The sequence below is a fragment of the Pyrgilauda ruficollis genome, unplaced genomic scaffold (assembly GCF_017590135.1).
Source record: "Pyrgilauda ruficollis isolate IOZ18807 unplaced genomic scaffold, ASM1759013v1 scaffold8, whole genome shotgun sequence".
Lineage (NCBI taxonomy): Eukaryota > Metazoa > Chordata > Aves > Passeriformes > Passeridae > Pyrgilauda > Pyrgilauda ruficollis.
Genome location: NW_024529932.1, coordinates 3,531,886 through 3,544,203, shown reverse-complemented (window position 1 = coordinate 3,544,203; position 12,318 = coordinate 3,531,886). Strand labels below are relative to the sequence as shown.

The 12,318-nt window shown below is 42.1% G+C and overlaps 1 protein-coding gene across 5 annotated transcripts in view; it reads right to left on the bottom strand.

The window, feature by feature from the left end:
• The window catches only part of LNX2 (ligand of numb-protein X 2), a 59,349-nt gene extending 47,366 nt beyond the window's left edge, over nucleotides 1-11,983 (bottom strand). For 2 of the 5 annotated variants that reach the window (XM_041487179.1, XM_041487180.1), the window contains exon 1: nucleotides 11,850-11,971. The gene's annotated coding sequence lies outside the window, so the exon portion shown is untranslated. Of the gene's footprint in view, nucleotides 1-11,416; nucleotides 11,464-11,849 lie in introns of those variants that run through there. The other 3 variants (XM_041487177.1, XM_041487178.1, XM_041487181.1) reach the window with 3 other exon arrangements.
• Nucleotides 11,984-12,318: the final 335 nt, after the last annotated feature.

Below are 12,318 nucleotides of genomic sequence, written 5' to 3'. Positions count from 1 at the left end.
CACGCAGATTCCTCAAGCCAGCAGCTCAGACAACACTTGCTATGTTTTAGCAAATACCTGCTGCTGACTGCTTCCACTTGCACAGGCTTCCCCATGGCTTCTGGCTGTACAAGCAACCCTCAGGGTGCCTTTCACTAGCTCTATCTCATTTCACATTTTAAGAGAACAGAAGAACACAGGGCTCAGCTCAGGTAACTTGTAGCTCACAAATCCAGATCTTATGCCATCTCCCTACACCTCTACTAGCATCAGAGCTGAAAGGTTATTTTTAGAATGTCTTACGTATGTACATTATCTGGTTTTAGTGAAACAGAAAACAGAAAATTCTACTCAAAGAAAAATACATAGACTATCTGCTGTAAAACTGTCTGGCCAAACAACTTAAAAATTCCTTAAGGACATCAAATGTCCTTAAACTCAATTTTCAGAATTGAGGGGAGTCCACTCTACTGCTACATTTCCTAAGTAGTTTTTTACAGAAGAATTACATTAAGAGTTGGGGGAAAAAAATCAGTTATTTCCATGCCAAGGCCTGTATTCCCTTTTTATAAACTCAAGGATTTCTAAACACATGTAAACATCTTAAATAAATAAACAAAACACAGGAATTTTTTTTTCCCATGCTTTCCAGTGTAACAAGAACGGTACTTTTCCTTTACTGCATTATTATGTTCTGGTACTAACCCAAAAGTTCACACCGTTTTCATTTCTTTATTGCCAATAGCCATCTAGGAAATGCTGCCATCAATAGTAAATCTACATGAAGTCACACTCCTCTGGTGCATTTTGTGAATAGCAATCAGTTCATAACACAATCCTGTTCGATTTAAATTCAGTTTATTCTTCAATTACTCTGCTAGCCCAACTCTAATTTATTATATTTTCTGGTACATTTGATTTTGAATATTATGACGTCCTGGCTCATGCCATTAGAGAGGAAACATAAAATGGTGAGGATGTCTAGGGACAGCTGAGAGTAAGATAGCAACAGCCTGGAAAATTAACAATACCACTGTCTGTGCTCAGCAGGACTGCTCCCGCATTAGCACTAAAAAAATATTTCTCTAACACAGACTTGTCATCCAGGAATAGCCTCAGGGGCACCATAAAACCCCAGCCAGCACAACAGGCAGCTGGGGTGGTTGGGGGAGCAGACAGCAGCCTCTGAGCCCACTGGGGCAGCTCAGCTGCAGAAGAAAGCAAACGCTGGCCCTGCTGCTGCTTGGAGCTCACCAAAGAAAGAAACCAACATGGTTCTAAATGCCATGAATACTATATACATTTATTTTTTGGTGGGCTTGCACTGTCTCGGTCCTAGCTACCATCTCTTTCTCGCAGCACCCAAGGTGAAATGAGAGACAGCAGCCAGAAACCTGCCCAGAGGACCTTTCTTGAGAAGCTGGGCAGAAGTGAGGGCTTCACCTTCCCCTCCAGCTTGGTGACTGACTGCATTAACCTTCAGGGCACACTGCCAGCCCCACCTGCTTACTCAGGCTTTTGCCAACAAGGGAAGCTCTCACTGCACTGCTATGTCCTTCGAAGATGCATCCTCTTTTGCTTACTTCTTGCTCCTGCCTAACATTTGGAGTTGGAACTCCTGAATCCAGAAAACAGGAGCTAGTCCTGATGGGGAAATACCAGACTCTTGTATTGATATCCAACCTTTTTTCCTACAACAGGTTCTGACAACCTCAAACATGAAAAACGCTTATGTTTCTGCACAGCTTGCCCTGTCCCAAGAAATTCCACACTGGGTTTTGAAAACAATGTATATTTCCCTTCTTTTGTCTGTTGTTCTGAAAGCCTGAAAACAGCTTACCGAAACAACATGCAAGAGTGAATGCTTACAGGCAGGCCCATAAGTGGCTGCCAGCGCTGGAAAGAAGTTGCAGTGGGGGAAATCTGGCTGGACCCAAAACCTCACTCATTACTTTGTCCTCCAGAAACAAATCAAGCAGACTTATTTTCCCCTAAAGGATAATACAGTTTTCAGCTGTCTCCAAGCTGTCTTGTAGCACAGGCAGTATTTCCAGCTCCTTCTAAACCTCACAAGCAATAAGGATTTTACTAATGATGTAGTTGCTGCAACTATTGTATTAAAAAGATGATGCCTACAATTACATGGAGGTAATTTACAAAACTAAGAAGTGCCATGCTTTAGCTTATCAACTGTCTTTCAGTTTTCCCTCACTTCTCCTGAACTGGTTGTAACTCAGTCGCTGGTTTCTGTTCTGAAGCTTTTTCCCCCCCCCACAACTAGATCCCACAAAAAGGACAGACACAAAAGGGGGTGGCATAAAGGATGCTTAAGCATACTTCCACTGCTAAGTTACTTGATTTCACACTTAGGAAACCCCACTGAAAGACAGTTATTGGTGCATGAGAAATAGGGAGTACAGCTTGTGAAGCCTGATGGAGTCAGAGCAAATCAAATCAGGCCATATTTAGGCGGATGAAGAGGAACAGAGGGGCTCTTCCCTCCTGTTAAGTGCTATCACACGCCCCAGTGCAATGCAACATTACCACCATGATGAGAAAAAAAGGCTCCTCTCATTTTGGTGTGTTGGTACCAGGAAAACACACCCCCCAAGTTCTTCAGAAGCAATGACAACCCTTTACAATCCTGTATACTGGTAAGTCACCTGCCTATGCTTACACTGCAAATCAATGCACACACTCCAGTGTCTCCCTGCACCTGCTCTCATTACCCTGTGTTTGAAACAAATCCTGAATTGAGACTGGAGACTTGATTTCGCTTCCCAGCGGGCAGAGTAATCATCAATAATTGATGTCAGCTGGTTTCATTTGGGGCACTGCCTCGGGCGTGCAAGGGAAAGTTATGGTATGCACCAAGGAAAGGAGGATTTGTATATAAAATTATTTGATAATCTGAAAAAATCCCTCAGTAAACAAATTTAAAGATAATCGCATTAAAGATTAGAGTTGTTTTAAAACAATGCAGAATGTATTCGAGAACATCTGGGGAAAAAGATGGTTGTACTAAAAGCAAAATCTTTGGGGAAAATATCATCCCCCTCAAACAGGAAACAGTAATTAATTCCTTATTAAATCCTAATCCTTGTCAATTCGTGTTAAATCAGATTACTTTTTCTAATAAAGACTATTATTGCTATACTTAAATGCAATTTTATAGATAAATACATAAATATATTTACATACAGTTTTAACTCTGATTAAATACCTGCTTGATTATTTCACTTATTAATTGCTTCCAATTTATTTCAAATTTGAGAAGCAGGATAATTTTATGTCAAAAAACTAAGTTTAATATTAAATAAGGACAGAAAAACCTGTGGACTAAGAAAATATATCATGATAGCAAAAGCAATTTGATGTCTTTCCTTTCATGTTTACTCATCAGTTGGAAAATTAAGAAAATAATTCCTTTTATCTTACAAAGGTTACTCTTTTTCCATCACCCATTTACTGTGTTCTGAAGTTTTGGTGTGGCAATTTTTGTAAAAATCCCCACAGTGAAACCCACAAACTGTTCCTGACATTTTCTATAATCAGTGTTGACAATTAACAGTACTGCTCTTCTATTTAAACAGTGCATGATTGAAGCTCCTCACTGCTCTAACTGCTAACAGCATCAGAAGATTATCTACTCTACAACTAAAAAGTAAAACTACAGAACTGAACAATAATTAAATTGGTAAAAACATCCTAGATTGTATTTCTATAATGTCTTTCACTAATGTCATGGGTTTGCACGCATCAATTTGTATTTATTTTCTGCTCTTCCATAAAAATACTTAATGTTAGAGCTAAATCCGGCAGGATTTCTAAGATCTGAAAAGAAAAAAGGAAAGAAAACAGAAAGTACAGGGTTTGTTTTTTCCCTTTTTACACTGTTTTACTTCTTTACATACAGAAATTATTTTTTTATATATACACACACATGGAAAGTTCAGTGACAAGCAGAAAGTTAACCAGATCTGTACAAGCAGCAATTGAGCCTTAGCAAAGAAAGAACATCAGGGATGCTTTGCTGTAACCATATCATCATAACTGTGCCGAATCCAGTGACTTCCTTGGCAGCAGAAGCAGGCAAAAGGATTCTCATGGCCATAAAGGACCCTATGGAATCACCACTGTGGATTGAGTTGTATAGTCATGCTACAGGGATGGCAAAATAGGACTCAACATGTGATACATCACCTGAAAAATGGTGATTATATATACAATCATATACAGGATAGCAATATATACAGGATATATATATAGATATATCCATATATCCTGTATATATAAATATATACAGGATAGCAATTGCTCCTAGCACACATGGGTGCATTGTAGTGAAGTCCCTTCTCGCCTGCTTATCAACTTAACCTGCTTAGTAGGTTTTTGGGTATAGAAGGACTATAGGAACACTTGAGAACAAACCATGCTCTTTATCCTCAAAGTCACTATCAGCTAAAACATAACTCTCTCCTCTTTGACAATTTGAGGCAAAAATAAAAATCTCAGCACAATGTTGACATTACTGTGTAAAATAAGTTGCCTTCACTGAACTTGAGGCTTACTTAAAGGCTTCACCTGTTGTGAAACTCACACGTGATTGTTTGTAGAAGGCAAGTCAAGTTGTACCCAAAATTTCCTAGTCAAGTATCTTCAACTTCGTAACAGCACAACACTTCAGAACATTTCCTGGCTTCACAGCTTTCCAAACTTTTCAAAATATGAGTTAGGAAAGCATTACACTTCTGCAGCGTTTCTCTGGTCAGTGGCACGCATCCCTTACGGCAGAAGAAAGGACTGTTAACAGTTTTCATTTCACACTCCAGTAACCCAAAATCTTGTGTTACCACTCACTTTAGTGTTAATTTTCCCACAGATTCTCATTTTCTGCTTACACAGCAAGACAGCTCAGGTCAAGTGCTCAGACAAGCTGTGCTGCTGATTCTCCTTTTTACCACCATTGAATCACCTTCACTTTTGCTTCACCGCAAAGTTATTTTCCCTGCAAAAAAGCAGTAGAGCCACATTCAATAGAAAGTCAGCAGCTACAGTCATTGGATTTCAAAGTAGGAAAAAAATCCTCCTCACAACTAAATCCTTATAGATTTATGCTGGATCATTCCAACACTGTATAAATACACCACGGCAGGTATATTTGCTGCTTTGCATGTGGTGAAGTCCAATTCAGTTCATGTCCCTTCCAGCTACAGAATACAAAAGTATCAGTGCTGAACAGACATGCTGAGCAAACCCCCTGATAACAGGAATGAAGAGTAGTTACTTTGCCAAAGTAGAAAGATACCTTTTTTACTGGTGATTTCAAAAAAAGAAGCATTTGAGAGCTGTCACTGAATTCTTATTAAGCTTTCATATGCGTACGTACAGACCTAACACACAGTTTTAAGACATTTGCACGAAATGCATGACAGATCCACAAGTATTTTTAGCCTAATCTAATCTGAATTAGTCTAGCCTTACCTTTAACATCTAAAAGGAATTAAAATAATTAAAAAGCAAACCCAAAATCTGAAGGCATTCAATACTGGTTTAATACCAGGTAGGAAACCCTGTGAATTTTAAACCTTCAGAATTTTAAACCAGCAGAAATGACAGTTTAGCAATGGACTAATTGTAAAAATAGACCAGGAATTGACTGGTACTAATTTTTAATTAACATAAAGGCAGGAACTGGGTGAACCTTCATTAGCTTCTGTCAATAACAATAAAAAGCTGAGCAAACAGCTCTAGAACAAACAAGACATAAAAACAGGAAAAAGAGGCCAGACAGAAGGAAACCCTCGTCAACCTGCTCCGGAAGAAGCTTGACTGAAAACGTATTTTGAGAAGTTTAAAAAACAGGTTACTTCAGAGTTGGGGCAGCCCCTGGGGTGCACTGGGGAGAGCTGTGGTGTGCACACACTGTGCCGAGGGTACTCAGAGCTGTTTGATCAGGACAGGGTTCATGGCAAACTCTCCAACACGATCAGAACGCTTACACAACACATCAGGATCTATGTGGTCTTGTGATGCATTGACCAGCTTTCACTTACAGTTAATTCATTCTGGTAATAAACAAGTGTTAAACAACTCGATTTAAAAAAAAAGCAACACAAGAGAAAATTACATGGGCCAGGGCAATAGATCCAGTAAGAAGAGGGAAGAAGACAAAGAAGGGTGGGCCATTGGTAAATAAATGCATTAACTTGGAAGCAACAATAAGCAATTCTCCTCTGCATGAAATGGCGATAATAGCAACTGGTTTGCGTATTTTCTGTAACTTTTAACCTCCAAACTTGTAGAGGCGACTTAACAAGATGTATACTTCAGTATTTAATCTATCACAGATATTCAGTGCACTATCCATGAGGCATCCAGGCATTAATGTCTCCAGCATCCTCCTTGAAATGTGACTTGCTCTAGATGGAGTACTTGGCCCTAAGATGGACTTCGAACAGGCTGCTCCGCACAGGCTGTTACTGATGGCAGTGGAAGAACCAGCTGTGTGGAAGTCAGAATGTGGTTAGCTTAAGAGCCTTGTAGGGGTTATCGGCTTTCTTGGTGTTTTGGTTTTGCTGGTCAATTAGAGGAATTACATGGATGACATGGCCATAGCCACAGAAACCCCCACCAGAGGCTCCATTCTACAGCCACTACGACACAGCTCATTTCATCTGGGACTACGAGGTATGTACACAAAAGCACTTTCACTTCATGACGAAGTAAAATGCACCAACAAAGGTGGCTCACTGATACCAGCCAAACATTTTTAAATTAAGATCTTGTTCAGGAATGCCAACCAAAACTCAATGTGCAGAAAAATCACAACACCCGGATTCTGAAATGTTGCTTTGTATCATAATAAAAGCCTCCTGGCTTGGTCCTTTCAAAGCAAACATAACATTCCTGTGGCAGAACACAACAGTTTGTCTTAGCACAAGACAGAAATCACAGAAAATTGCTTTCCACAAACTGCTTTCTGTACACAAGTCAGCCTCCACCAACTTTGGTTGAATTTCAATTTTCTTCTGTTGTGCCAAAAAACCTCTGCTGCACCAGCTTTCTTCTTTCTATCTATGAACTCTGAAACAAGGATTAGCACCAATCTGAAGAACAAAGAAGGCCACAGGAAGGTAAGAGCTTAAAATCCTCCATCACTGGTATTCTTTGGTCTTTTGACATCACAGTTTTTGACAATGATGCTACAGTAAGAGAGGGTTGTCTGTGCAGAGAGCTCAGATTCAAGTAAAAATTGTATGTGAAGAACATAACAAAAATCTACACAAGTACAACTGCAAGAGTCAATAAAAATGCCAGCATTTAAGAACACTGACTTGAACCCAATAATAAAGTGTGCTTACTCCCAATTGCCTTCTAAAGAGCCAGCCTCTGGGAATGTACAACGCAGGCATCCTGACATGTTCCACTGGCCTTGTGCAACCCCTTTGGAGAAGGTCATGGGAACACACAGTGGTACTGTGATCTCAGGGGCTGGGGAACACAGCCCGTATCACACTTCAAAATCACTCCCACTGCAAGGAATGTACAAAGCAGAAGCAGGAAGCATGTAGCTCATTTTTCCCCGTTCTGCAGAATAATATCTGCTAGCACTACACCACTCCAGGCAACACAATCCAAAGTCCTGGTTTGCCTTTCTGCAACTACTGGGTGTCTCCCTTTGCCCAGGCACTTATGGGTTCTCCTTTAACATGGATCACTTTTCATTGTGCTCTATTGCTAGAAAAAGGATGAATAAGTCATAGTTCCTTCTGTTTCATTATCTAGAACTACTTACTACTACCATTTAACAACATTTTAAAACTGGATTAGTTCATATATTGGATATACTACTTGAGCAAATTGCATTTTGTTCTACAAACAAGGGTTCTTCCAAAAAATTCTGTAGTCCATCAAAGAGTGGTTAAATGTGTCAAATCTCTCCAAACACATACAAAAACAATTCCTCTTCCAAATGACAGAAGAGCCAACAAGAGGTGCTGAACCTTGTTCTCACCAACAAAGAGGTTCTGGTACAGAATGTGAAGCTAGGGGGGAGCCTTGGCTGCAGTGACCTTGCAATGGTGGTGTTTGAGGACTTCAGGGCAGCGAGCAGGGAGTACAACAGGCTCAGCACCCTGGGCTTCAGGACAGCAGACTAGCTTCTCCAGGGATCTGCTTTGTTGAGCATCATGGGATAATATTCTCGAGGGAAGAAGAGCCAAAAAAGGCTGGTTAATATTTAAAGATCACCTCCTCCAAAATGAGGCTTTGAGCAACCTGGTCTAGTGGCAGGGGTTCCTTCCTAGGGGGATTGAAACTAGATGATCTGTAAGGTCCCTTTCTACCCAAACCATTCTGTGATGACTCAATGATTCCTCTCTGTGGAATGAAGGAAAAACAGCCAGGCAAAATAGAACATCTATCACTCCATCCCAAAGTGAACCCACTCTTCCTGGATAAAAATTACCTTCCATATAACATTGATCTGACTCATTTATCATCTAATAATTACTTTCCTACCCTATTTGATCTGGCTTATTGTGATGACAGTGAGAGAATTCTAGACATTCTTAACAACATGCCACAACTCCAGAGCAGTATTAACTTGCTTACTTGAAGCAAAAATGAGACTGCAAATATTGAACTATGTTACCCCAAGTTTCCATGTCAAAAATAGTCCCCACTATTTGAATGGAAAAAATGCAAAACTTGTATGCTCACAAGTTATCTGACTTTATGTCAAACAGCTGCACAATTTGGCTTTTGTGTTCACCACTTAACACACAGCTCAGCAGGAGAGACTCCGCAAGAGATTCCACTCCTGCTCCAGCCCACAAATTACTTGCTAAACTGACATCAGTTGAAATAACAATCTATGAGAACATAAAGGACTGGCATCTCTGGTACCACCAAAGTGCTTCAGAAATTAAAGACCCGTGGCACTGCAGAGCACAATGCAAGGATGAAGCCAGCTGGGGTACAGCACTGATATCCCCTGTAACACAACAGCGGGGCTGGGGGCATCTCCACACGTGTCAAGGTGCAGCCCAGTCCCATCAGCCACCCACACTATCTCACACAGAATACAGAGCAGTCAGTATGAAAACACATGACAGGTTGAGCCCATGAATTTTGCAAACATAAATCCCAACCTCAAAAACATTTACATGTAGGCTTATCATTAAGCCTAAGAGCAGACCCTGTCATTCCAAAAGAAATACCCGGATGTTTAAAATTAAGCATATGCAAGCACAAATATCTACAGAATTAGAACAAAACAAAAACAAAAAAAAAACAAACAAACAAAAAAAAAATAAACTGTCACATTATTTGCAAAAAGAACGGTCCACAATATTATTAATTTTTATTACTCCACAGAAACCTTGACCTATCAATTATATAATGTAATTATGCTTACATTTAAAGCATTTTCTTCTACAAAAGGCACTACAATTTCTAAAGGACAAACTCCACCGACCTAATAAAGCAATTAAACAGCATGCAATTCAATGGTGTCACATTAAAATGCTTTTGCCAACCAAATCAACAAAGAATTTTCAAATATCAGAGACAAGCCACTGGCATATCAAATGGGCAACCAGCTTCCCCTGGACCTTGTACATCAGGGAGCATTTTAACACCAAATGAATGTTGTTTTCTTATTAGTTACAGCTGTTAATGTCTAGCAGCTCTTTAAACAAGCAACATTTTGCTGATGCAAGACAATAATTTATATTAATTATCTAGTACACATCATGTCTTTACACATTTCACTTTGATATTGTTGGTATAACTTCTTCCCAGTTGCTTTCAAATATGTTAACATTTTTTAGAAGTACAGAAGAAGGAGATGAAAGAAGAGGGGGATATTTTGGCATATTTTCAGATACACAGTTTTAACTAGAAGCTAACAAACTTCAGCTGTTTTTTAGTAATGCAGGCCCATAAATATATACCAAGATTGAGACTGCTCAGTATGGGTAAAGGCTTACAAAAGAAGAAAATTTCACTGAGGAAATCAGTGCTTCCGTGAGCGTGCACAACAAACAAATGCTAAATGTTGCAATGTCAAAGCCACCATTTTTGGCAGGACAGGTTTTAGTAAGCTTATTTTTTAACCTGTCTCAAGAGAACAGTATTTTTCCACCCAATCACTGGCTTACATTCCTCTTGCAAAGTTTTGTCCTAAACTGTCACATTATTTGTTCTTTTGGTAACAGAAAATTCAGGTGCAGTGTTAGGAAAAGATACTACCTTTGCAAATCTCAGACTTGAGTCCAAGGCCCTGGGCTCCCCCTTGCTGAAGTCACCAAGCAAAGTTAATGGTGAGTACAGCTGGAAATTCAGTACAGAAAACCCATGGCAAAATTATGAGCTTTTTAAAATATCCATACATTTTAGAATTGAAACAGTACAAACACTTTAAAACATATTATTGCAACCTTTTTTTTATTAAATAAAAAATCTACTTGGGCACAATAGTGTTCTTTGAAGCCTGCTGACTGGAGTTAATAATTTTATATTGTACTGTGTTGAGGAGAGAGGATTCCTTACTCAGGGATGTGATAATTAGAAAAAAAAAAAGTAATTATAAAGGACTCCTATTAAGTGTTATGGTTCTAGCAAGTACACTGATACAACTTGTTTCCATTTTGAGCAAATTTGTTTTAATAAAGTCGGGGCAGCATATGGTACTAACATGTTTATTTTCCAAGTGGTAGGGACACTAACCAAAACCATCTGATGTTTCTTCCTAAGCCTCCTTGATCTGCGGCCGGATTGCAGCTTAGAATAAAGCATTACAAAGCCAGAAGAAGTGGGTAGAGGAATAAAAAAATAAAATCAGGAATTCAAAGTGTTTATTTAATGAGAGTGCAGCTCAGACCACTCCCTATTTTGAACAGAAGTTCCAAAGTATTTATGATTAGAAATTTATTTCCAGAGACTATCAAATGTAGTCCAAAGCTAATCCCTCACAGACATTTTTTACTCCGCACACAAACAAAAACCAAACCCCTAAATCACGTAATTGAAAGAGGAATTAAAGGAAGATCAGAAGTACTTAACAGATTTCTAGAGAGGTAAGCAATCAGCACTATGCATTATGAACACGGTAAGAAAAGTCACCAGAGACGATCAGATTCATCCCTACCAGAGCTCCAGGAACCGTTTTCTCAGTTGACCAAGGTACTATGATTCCGTCAAGAGCAATGATAATTTTAAAGTACGCCTTGTTAGAAGTATAAAAGACTAAAAGTTTTCCAAGCGCATTTTCAGTGCTAAGAGCTAACAAATGAGGGGAGAAACCAGGGAGTGTGGGTCAGAGCTCCGAGGGCTAGAGTGAACGTTCGGAAATAGCTGCCAGCCACACGGACTCCAGCGGCATTTCGCAGCCAGCCCCGAGTTCCTCTGGCGCAGCTGTAAAACACACAACCTGAAACCCGCTCCTGCAGCAGGGGTTCGCTCGCAGCTGTTCCTCTGCCTCCCCCGCACGCAGTAATCTGACTCCTTTCCAGAAAAGAGCTTCTTTAATGAAGCCACACGAGAGCAGCATAGGTGTATCGGGGGACCCAGAACCAGGCGCTTTCCGAGTGGGTCTCCGGCACCCGAGCCCACAGCTCAGCCTCGCAGAGACGCGCTGCGGGGGCAGGCGCCGCCGAGCTCAGCCCCGCCGTCGAGCCGGGGACTCCAGGGCGGGGACGCTGCTCCCAGGCTCCCACCTCAGCCCCGCACGGCGGCTCCGGGGCCCGGCCCCACTCCCGTACTTGTTGCCTGCACAGAACGGCTCAGCCCGGCGCCGCTGCCACCGAGGGAGGCTGAGCGGAGCTGAGCCGCCCGGCACCGCGCGGGGCAGGGAAGTTACTCACCGCGCCGGCTCCGCGCAGCGCTCTCCTCCTCAGCCGCGCCGGCTGCGCCCGCCCCGCCTTAGGGGAAGCAAACTCCGGGCAGCAGCACTTGAAGAACGTGTCTCGCCTGGCCAGGTCGGGCCGGTGCTCCCGCCTCCGCCCCCCGCCGCGGGCAGCGGTGCGGCCCAAGTGACAGCGGCGCTCCGCCACTCCGGCGGCGGCCCCGGGCGCGGGGCCGGGCGAACCGCAGCCTATGGCAGCGGGGCCGGGGCGGGACGCGCCGGAGCCCCGGGCCGGGGTGTCCCCGCCGCTCGCCTGATCGGCTGAGCGGAGCCCGGAGCGGCGGGGAGCGCGGGCGGGGCTGGCGCGGAGGAGGGGCCGGGTGGGGCGCTGCTCGTCCAGGGCTGCCCGCGGACCTGTCCCCTCCTGCCCGAGCCCTGCGGCCGTGCCCGAGGAGCAAACCCCGGGCGGCTCCGTGACTAAGAGCACC